Raw genomic sequence first — 8,682 nt, 5'->3', positions numbered from 1 at the left:
AGCAATTGCACTACTAGGCGTTTATCCAAAGGATACAGGTGTGCTGTTTCAAAGGGACACATGCACCGCCATGTTTATAGCAGCACTATCAACAACAGCCAAAGTATGGAAAGAGCCAAGGGTACATCGACTGATGAATGGATAAAGAAGATGTGGTATATATATATATATACATACACACACACACACACACACACACACACACACAATGGAATATTACTCAGCGATGGAAAAGAGTGAAATCTGCCATTTGCAGCAATGTGGATGGACTAGAGACTATTATGTTAAGTAACATCAGTCAATCAGAGAAAGACAAATACCATATGATTTCACTCATATGTGGAACTTATGATACAAAACAGATGAATATAAGGGAAGGGAAGCAAAAATAATATCAAAACAGAGAGGGAGACAAGCCATAAAAGACTCTTAAATACCGAGAACAAATTGAGGGTTGCTGGAGAGGTGTCGGGTGGGGGGATGGGCTAAATAGGCAAGGGGCATTAAGGAGGACACTTGTTGGGATGAACACTGGGTGTTATATGAAAACGATGAATCACTAAATTCTATTCCTGAAATCGTTGTTACACTATATGGATCCACTATAAACCCACTAACTTGGATTTAAATTAGAAAAAAAATAAAACAAAAGGAGAGAATGTGCCCAAGGTCTGGACAAAAGTGTGAATGCTATGCTGTGCGAACCAAGAGGTTTCAGGCTCTAATTTCATTTCAAAGTCTCAATCAGAATATACTCTGGTTTCTCTTCAAATCGTATGAATCTTTTCACCTCTTACTAAAGATTTCTGTGGAGAGGAACAACTCTGAGTCTTAAGCCAAGTTTTTGAGGCCTTCTTTTAACAGGGCCATAGATATTTCAAGATAAGGCTTCTGGGGGCGCCTGGGTGGCTCAGTCGGTTGAGCGCCGACTTCGGCTCAGGTCACGATCTCGCGGTCCGTGAGTTCGAGCCCCGCGTCGGGCCCCTGTGCTGACAGCTCAGAGCCCGGAGCCTGTTTCAGATTCTGTGTCTCCCTCTCTCTGACTCTCCCCTGTTCATGCTCTGTCTCTCTCTGTCTCAAAAATGAATAAATGTTAAAAAAAAAAATTAAAAAAAAAAAAAGATAAGGCTTCTGAGGTGTGCCTGGCTGGCTAAGTCAGTGGAGCATGCAACTCTCGATCATGGGGTTGTGGGTTTGAGCCCCACATTGGGTGTACAGATTGCTTAAAAATAAAATCTTTAAAAAAAAAATCTCAGAGTCATATAGGTACTTGGACTTTTTGACTTCAAACTGAAAATATCACATTACAATCATTCCCCTGGGCCGAGCCTGATGGCAGTTCCTGTCCTTCAAACTACATTGACTACCTTTTTGGTTTCTTTATATCTCTAAGCTGAATAAACCAGAATATAGGTACAAAAATGTGGAAATGTTACATCCTATACTGAGAACATTACTATTCAGCGATAATATAGCACAGAGCCTAATACAAGATGGTTACTCAAGTATTTTAATGAACTAATACCTCTACAAATACACACAGGAACCCTGCCCAAATCTGGAAAATAATTTAAGCCTGTGAACAAAGTCTGAAAACACACACACAAAAACCTTGGTACCAGTACAGAACTTTTAGCGCTTTAATTTTAGTTAGTAAATCAATCTCTGGTCAAGGACAATCCGGCCCCATCTTGCTGTGGTTTTCAGAAGCATCTCAGATTTCCTTGCTCGTATGTCCCATGTTTCAGTTACCATTGCTGCGTAACACACCATCTCAAAACTCAGCAACAATCATTCTGTTATGTCATATGTCTTACGGGGCAGGAATTCAGGAAGGCCTCTGCTGGGTGGTTCCCATCTCGGAGTCCCTCATGCTGGTACCGCAGATAGAGGCTGCGGTCAGGAGAAGGGAGGGGAGCTGGGAGCTGGGGCCTCTGGACGTGGGCTGGGCATTATTCTTGCTTCCCGGAGTCTCAGATCCTCTCAGGTGGTGGCTAATGTGAGTTAGTTCCAGTTACCTCACAACATGGTGGCCTCAGGGCAGTTGCACTGCTTTCTCTACACGGCAGCTCAAGCTTCCAAACGAGTGTTTCAGGAGAACCAGATGGGAGTTGCATCCCCTTTTATGACCTGACCTTGGAAGTCACAGGGCTGTGCTGTGTCCCAAGCACTCCTAGATGAAAGGTATGTCATCGTAAGAACGGCATGTAAGATGGGAGATGATGTCATTGCCATTTTTGGAGAATACGGTCCACCAGAGCCCACAAACCCAAGATTCTTTTAACAGTTTCTTTTGTATTTGTTTTTGTTTTAACTCAGCTCAGAGGCAACTTAAAACTTACCTTTGGACTTGTCTGCTCTGGATTTGCTAGCTAGAATGCAATCATAAATCGTAAACATAGATCTAGGATTTTTCAGGTTATCTATTTCTTCCTAAGTGAGGTTTTGCAGATTGTGTCTTTCAAAGAATTTGTTCGTTTCATTTAAATTGTAGAATTATTGGCATAGAATTCATAATAGTCCATCATTAGCCTTTCAATGTCAGCGGATTCTGTAGTCATGTCTGGTCATTCATTTGTAATATTGATTAATTTGTATCTTTTCTTATTTTCCTGATCACTGGCTAGAGGCTTATCAATTTTATTAATCTTTTTGAAAAAATCAGGGTTTGATTTTATTGATTTTCTTTCTATTATTTTCCAGATTTCTACTTTCACTGGTTTGGGCCTTTATCATTATTTCTTTTCTTCTGTTTTTCTGGTTTCCTTTTTTTAAAAAAATATTTATTTATTGAGGGAGGGAGAGAGAGAGAGAGAGAGAGACATCCCAAGCAGAGACTTTGAGCTCAAACTCACGAAATGAACCATGAGATCATGACCTGAGCTGAAATCAAGAGTCAGATGCTTAACTCACTGAGCCACCCAGGTTCCCCTCTTCTGTTTTTCTAGTTTCTTACAGTGGAAATTTAGATAATTGGCTTGAGTACTTTCCTTTCTTTTTATTTTTTTCCTTCCTTTGTAACAGAATGTTTAATGATATAAATTTTCCTTAAATATTTAACTGCCCACAAATTTTGATATGTTGTGTTTTCATTTTCATTCAGTTCATAATACTTTCTAATTTCCCTTCATGATATCTTCTTTGACACAAGGATCATTTAGAAGTGTGTTGTTTAATTTTCAACTGTTAGGGTTTGAGGCTCTCGTTATTGATTTCTAATTAAATTCTCTCATGCTCATAGAATATACATTGTATGGTTTCCATCCTTTTATTTTATTTATTTATTTAAAAAAAATTTTTTTTTCAACGTTTATTTATTTTTGGGACAGAGAGAGACAGAGCATGAACGGGGAAGGGGCAGAGAGAGAGGGAGACACAGAATCGGAAACAGGCTCCAGGCTCTGAGCCATCAGCCCAGAGCCCGACGCGGGGCTCGAACTCACGGACCGCGAGATCGTGACCTGGCTGAAGTCGGACGCTTAACCGACTGTGCCACCCAGGCGCCCCTGGTTTCCATCCTTTTAAATTTACTGAGACTTATTCTATGACCCAGAATATGGTCAAATTTATCAGGTGTTCTGTGCATACTTAAAAAAAAAAGTGTATTCTTTTATTGTTGGGTATGTTCTATCACTGTCATTAGGAAAAGTTGGTTGACCTTGTTCACGTCTTCTGTATCCTTCTGTATACAGTGCCGCCACCCCCACCTAGACTTCCCCATCATCATCATCCTGCTCCAGAGTGGTACATTTGTTACAATCCATGAACCAACATCAACACATTGATTGACGCATGACAAGATCACCCAAAGGCCATTATTTACCTCAGGGTTTACCCTGGGTGTTGTATGGGTTTTGACAAATGTATAATGACATATGTCCACCATTATAGTATCATACACAATAGTTTCACTGCCTTAAAAATTCCCTGTGCTCCCCGATTCCTCCCCCCTCTTTCCCTAAGTCCCTGGAAACCACTCATCTACTGTCTCTATAGTTTGCCTTTTTCAGAATGTCATATAATTAGAATCATACAATCCATAGCTTTCCAGGCTGGCTTCCTTCTCGGTAATATGCATTTAAGATTCCTCCATGTCTTGATAGGTTCCTCCATGGTTGATTCCTCCATGGTTGGTAGCTTTTTTGTTGTTGTTCTGAATAATGTCCCATTGTCCAAATGTAACACAGCTTACTTATTCACTCACTTACTGAAGGACATCTTGGTTGCTTCTAAGTTTTGGCAATCATGAATAAAACTACTCTAAACATCACATGTAGGTTTTCATGTGGACCTAAGTTTTCAACTCATTTGGTAAATGCCAAGGAGAATGATTGTTGGATATGGTAAGAATATGCTTAGTTTTGTAAGAAACCACTAACCATCTTTCAAAGTGGCTGTACCCTTTTGAATCCCCACCAGCAATGAATGGGAGTTATTTTTCCACATTGTCACCAGCATTTGTTGTCGTCAATGTTTTGGATTTTCACCATTCTAATAGGTGGGTAGTAACATCTCGTTTTCATCCTTTTAACTTGTCTGTCATTACACTTAAAGTGAGTTTCTTATACACAACATACAGTTGGGACTTGCTTTTTTATTTACTCCGACAATCTCAGTTTTAAAGTATAAATTCACATTCAATGTGATCATCCATAGGGTTGAGTTTAAATCTACAGTCTTGCTATTTCTTTCTATTTTCTCTTGTTTTTCATTTTCCTCCTTCTCTTCTTTTTGATGAAATACTTTGCGTGACTCCCTTTAATCTTAATTATCTTATTTGTTGTAGATCTTTTTTCCCTTTAGTGGCTGCTTTAGTGTTTACAGTGTACATCCTTCATTTTTTTTTTTTTTAATTTATTTTGAGAGAGAAAGCGCAAGTCAGGAAGGAGGAGAGAGAGACAGAGGAGTGAGAGAGAATCCCAAGCAAGCTCTGCACTGTCAGTGCAGAGCCTGATGCAGGGCTTGAACCCAAGAACTATGAGATCATGAACTGAGCCGAAGTCAGACACTTAACTGACTGAGCCACCCAGGTGCCCCTAGTGTGTACTTCTTAAAATGTATCATAATCTACCTTCAACTAACATCACATCACTTCATGCATTTTATGAGAACTTACAACCAATTTTGTACCATTGTCATGCATTTTACTTTTATAGAGGCTGTAATCCCCACAATACATTTTTACCATTTTGGATATTTTTTTTTTTAACGTTTATTTATTTTTGAGACAGAGAGAGACAGAGCATGAACAGGGGAGGGGCAGAGAGAGAGGGAGACACAGAATCTGAAACAGGCTCCAGGCTCTGAGCTGTCAGCACAGAGCCCGACGCGGGGCTTGAACTCACGGACAGCGAGATCATGACCTGAGCCGAAGTCGGACGCTTAACCGACCGAGCCACCCAGGCGCCCCCCCATTTTGGATATTTTAATTCCTCTGTGTGTATCAAAATTTCTGTCAGCTTTGGTAAAAAAATTATTTTGCTCTTGTTCTTCAAAGATATTTTTGGCAAATACAAATTCTAGGTTGATAGGTTTTTGTTCCAGCCATTATTTCTTTTTTTTTTTTTTTTTTTTTTTTTTTTTAATTTTTTTTTTTTCAACGTTTATTTATTTTTGGGACAGAGAGAGACAGAGCATGAACGGGGGAGGGGCAGAGAGAGAGGGAGACACAGAATCGGAAACAGGCTCCAGGCTCTGAGCCATCAGCCCAGAGCCCGACGCGGGGCTCGAACTCACGGACTGCGAGATCGTGACCTGGCTGAAGTCGGACGCTTAACCGACTGCGCCACCCAGGCGCCCCCCAGCCATTATTTCTTAAAAGTCTTTCTCTGTTACCCCTCCCTCTCCTCTCTCTCTGGGTCTCCAATTACATGTTGTTAGGTCACTTGATATGGTCTCCCAGCTTACGGAGGCTCGGTTCATTTCTTCCATCTTTCATTTGGGGTCATTTCTTACTGCTATGTTCTCAAATTTACGAGTCTTTACTTCTGCAGTGTCTCATCAATTTATTGCACCTAGTATATTTTTCATTTCTCGAGAATCTTGATTTGGGGTTTTAAAACTTTATCTCCCATTCTTTCCTTATTATGGTTATGTTTTCCTCTACTTTTCTGTACATACACAGACTATCTATAATAGTTTTATTAACAAACTTGTCTACTAGTTCCATCATTGCTTTTATTTCTAGTTCAGTTTCTATTTTTTTTTTTTTTCTAGTGAAGGGTCATAATTTTCTGCTTCTTTACATGACTGATCATTTTTTGTTGGATGCTAGACATTGTAATTTTTCCATTGTTGGTTACCGGATTTTGTTGTATTCCTTTAGTGATAGATTAGGTTCAGTCATGCAATTGAGTTACCTGGAATCAGTCTGATTTTAAGATTTTATTATTTTTTTAAAAAGTTTTGAGACAGAAAGCACATACACAAATGGGGGGAGGGATGGAAAGAAAGGGAAAGAATCCCAAGCAGGCTCCATGCTCAGCACAGAGCCCAATGGGGAGCTCAATCCCATGACCCTGGGATCATGACCTGAGATGAAATTGAGTCAATCAACGGACTGAGCCACCCAGGTGCCCCACAGGACAAATGTATCTGACCAAAGGACTTAACATGCAGAATATATAAAGAATTCCTATAAATTGGTAATAAAGACAACTCAATAAAAAATGAGCAAAACACTTGAGGACATTTCACAAAATATGTATAGGTCAAAAGGCATATGAAAAGTAATGATGACCAGTGGGTCATCATTGAAATGCAAATTAAAGACACAAGGTACCACTACACATCCACCAAAATTGCTCAAACTGAAGACTGACAGCCAAATATTGATGAAGATTCAGAACAACTGGGTCTCTCATAGGTAGGGGTATAAAGTAGTACAACCACTTTTGAGAACTGTCTAACAAAATTAAACATACAACTATTCTCTATGACCCAGTAATCCAAGGTATGTAGCCAAGAATGAAAGAATATGTCTACAAAGAGATTTGCATGTTCACAGTTTTATTCACAACAGTCCCCATATTGGAAACAATCCAAATGTCTACCAACAAGAGAATGAATAAACAAGTTTGTACAATATACTACTACTCATTACGAAAATGGAACAGATTACTGGCATATCCAACATGGATGAATTTCAAAACCTTATGTTGAAAGAAGGCAGACACAAGAAAGTACTATATACTGTTTGATTCCATTTATAAAAAGTTCAAGAGCAGGTATAAGTAATATATGGTGATGGGAAGTACAGTGATTGCTTCTGGGGTAGGGAGCCACTGACTGAAAAGGGGCACAGGGGAACTTTCTGCAGTGATGGTTAAGAAGCTGGAAATAATCGCAATTTGGGTAAAGTTAACATATGTATACATTTGTCAGGACTTATCCCAACACACTGCCTATTTAAGATCTGGGTTTTAGTTTTGTTTTGTAACCTGGATTTAGGTCAGTTTAAAAACAAAAACTGAGAAGAAACGTACTGATAATGATCTCTTAAACTAAGTGATGGGCGCACACAGGGATGCTCTTTAATCTGTAAACATATGCTACATATGCCTAACTCTGTGTATTAACAACAGAATTGTCTTCACAAGTGGAGAAAAAGGTGGCCACCTAAAAGCCTTTTTTCTAGGTCTACTCAGCGATTTTGATATGGCATATAGTTTTTTTTCAAAGGCATTGAAAAAGTCATCAATAGAGTTAAATGTGTTTCATAAATAATCTTACATTCTGTGCAACTAATCCATCTAATAAAACTGAGTCCTCTTGCAACGAAGACTGTGTTTACCTTTAGGTAAATAATCTTGTATGTTATTTTCTCTTCAGGAGATATGCACATGTATAAAAAATTTACATTATTTGCAGATACCGTGTAGCATTTAACATTTAATCACTGGAAAAAGTCAGTCTCTCTAGATGTACTTTTCAGTTTTTATGCTAATACTTACAATTCCAGGTACTTTTTTTTCCTCGCTATTTTAAGGGAATTATTTAAACTGTATTTGCCTCAGTTTGTCCTATGAACTTTGGTTTTACTGACTCTAAATATTTTGGGTAACTACTACTGTGGAGGCGTTGTAACTCCATTCCAGGTACAATGGAGACTATAGTGTCAAGGAGCAACCATGGAAATGAGTTACAAGATATTTAATCAATTAAACTTCCTACAAGCATTTCCAAAGATGACTATCACTTTTAACAATCTATTTGCTTTAAATATTTGAGGACTTTAAAAAAAATCATGAAAATATTCTCTTTAAAAATACTAAAAGATAAGACTGTCTCATGAGTTTTGAAGTCAATTTCCTCTATATAAAAAACTTCGGAGTTTTGTGTCAGAGATAGAATAAAAAATATTGCTAACTTTGTGGATAACTAAGAATACAAATTTAGCACTGCACTCAATTTCTAGAATAAATGGATACTTCTTAAATCAATTAAAATGAGCCTCCTGAGGCTTTGCCTGAAATTTTTGTGGTTATGAAGTTTGCAGCATATCTAACATTTAAAATTCATTTTTGAGACATTACTACTGAATAGACACGAACTATTCTTCCAAGGCTGTTTCCCCAAGATGAGTATTTCTGCAATTTTGCTACTGCCCAGGTAACCACTGCTGTTTGGCTTCGAGTCACATGGAAGTGGAAAGTAAAAAAACATTTAGCACACATTTCACTC

The 8,682-nt window shown here is 38.5% G+C and overlaps 1 non-coding gene across 1 annotated transcript; it reads left to right on the top strand.

The window, feature by feature from the left end:
* The first annotated feature begins 751 nt into the window (after positions 1–751).
* Positions 752–868, top strand: LOC115498899. Its single transcript, XR_003964006.1, has one exon. It is a non-coding gene; the product is annotated as a U5 spliceosomal RNA (small nuclear RNA).
* The last annotated feature ends 7,814 nt before the right edge of the window (positions 869–8,682 follow it).

The sequence above is a fragment of the Lynx canadensis genome, chromosome D3, assembly GCF_007474595.2.
Source record: "Lynx canadensis isolate LIC74 chromosome D3, mLynCan4.pri.v2, whole genome shotgun sequence".
Classification (NCBI taxonomy): Eukaryota; Metazoa; Chordata; class Mammalia; order Carnivora; family Felidae; genus Lynx; species Lynx canadensis.
The sequence above is the reverse complement of the archived record's forward strand: the minus strand, read 5'-3'. Positions and strand labels throughout refer to the sequence as shown.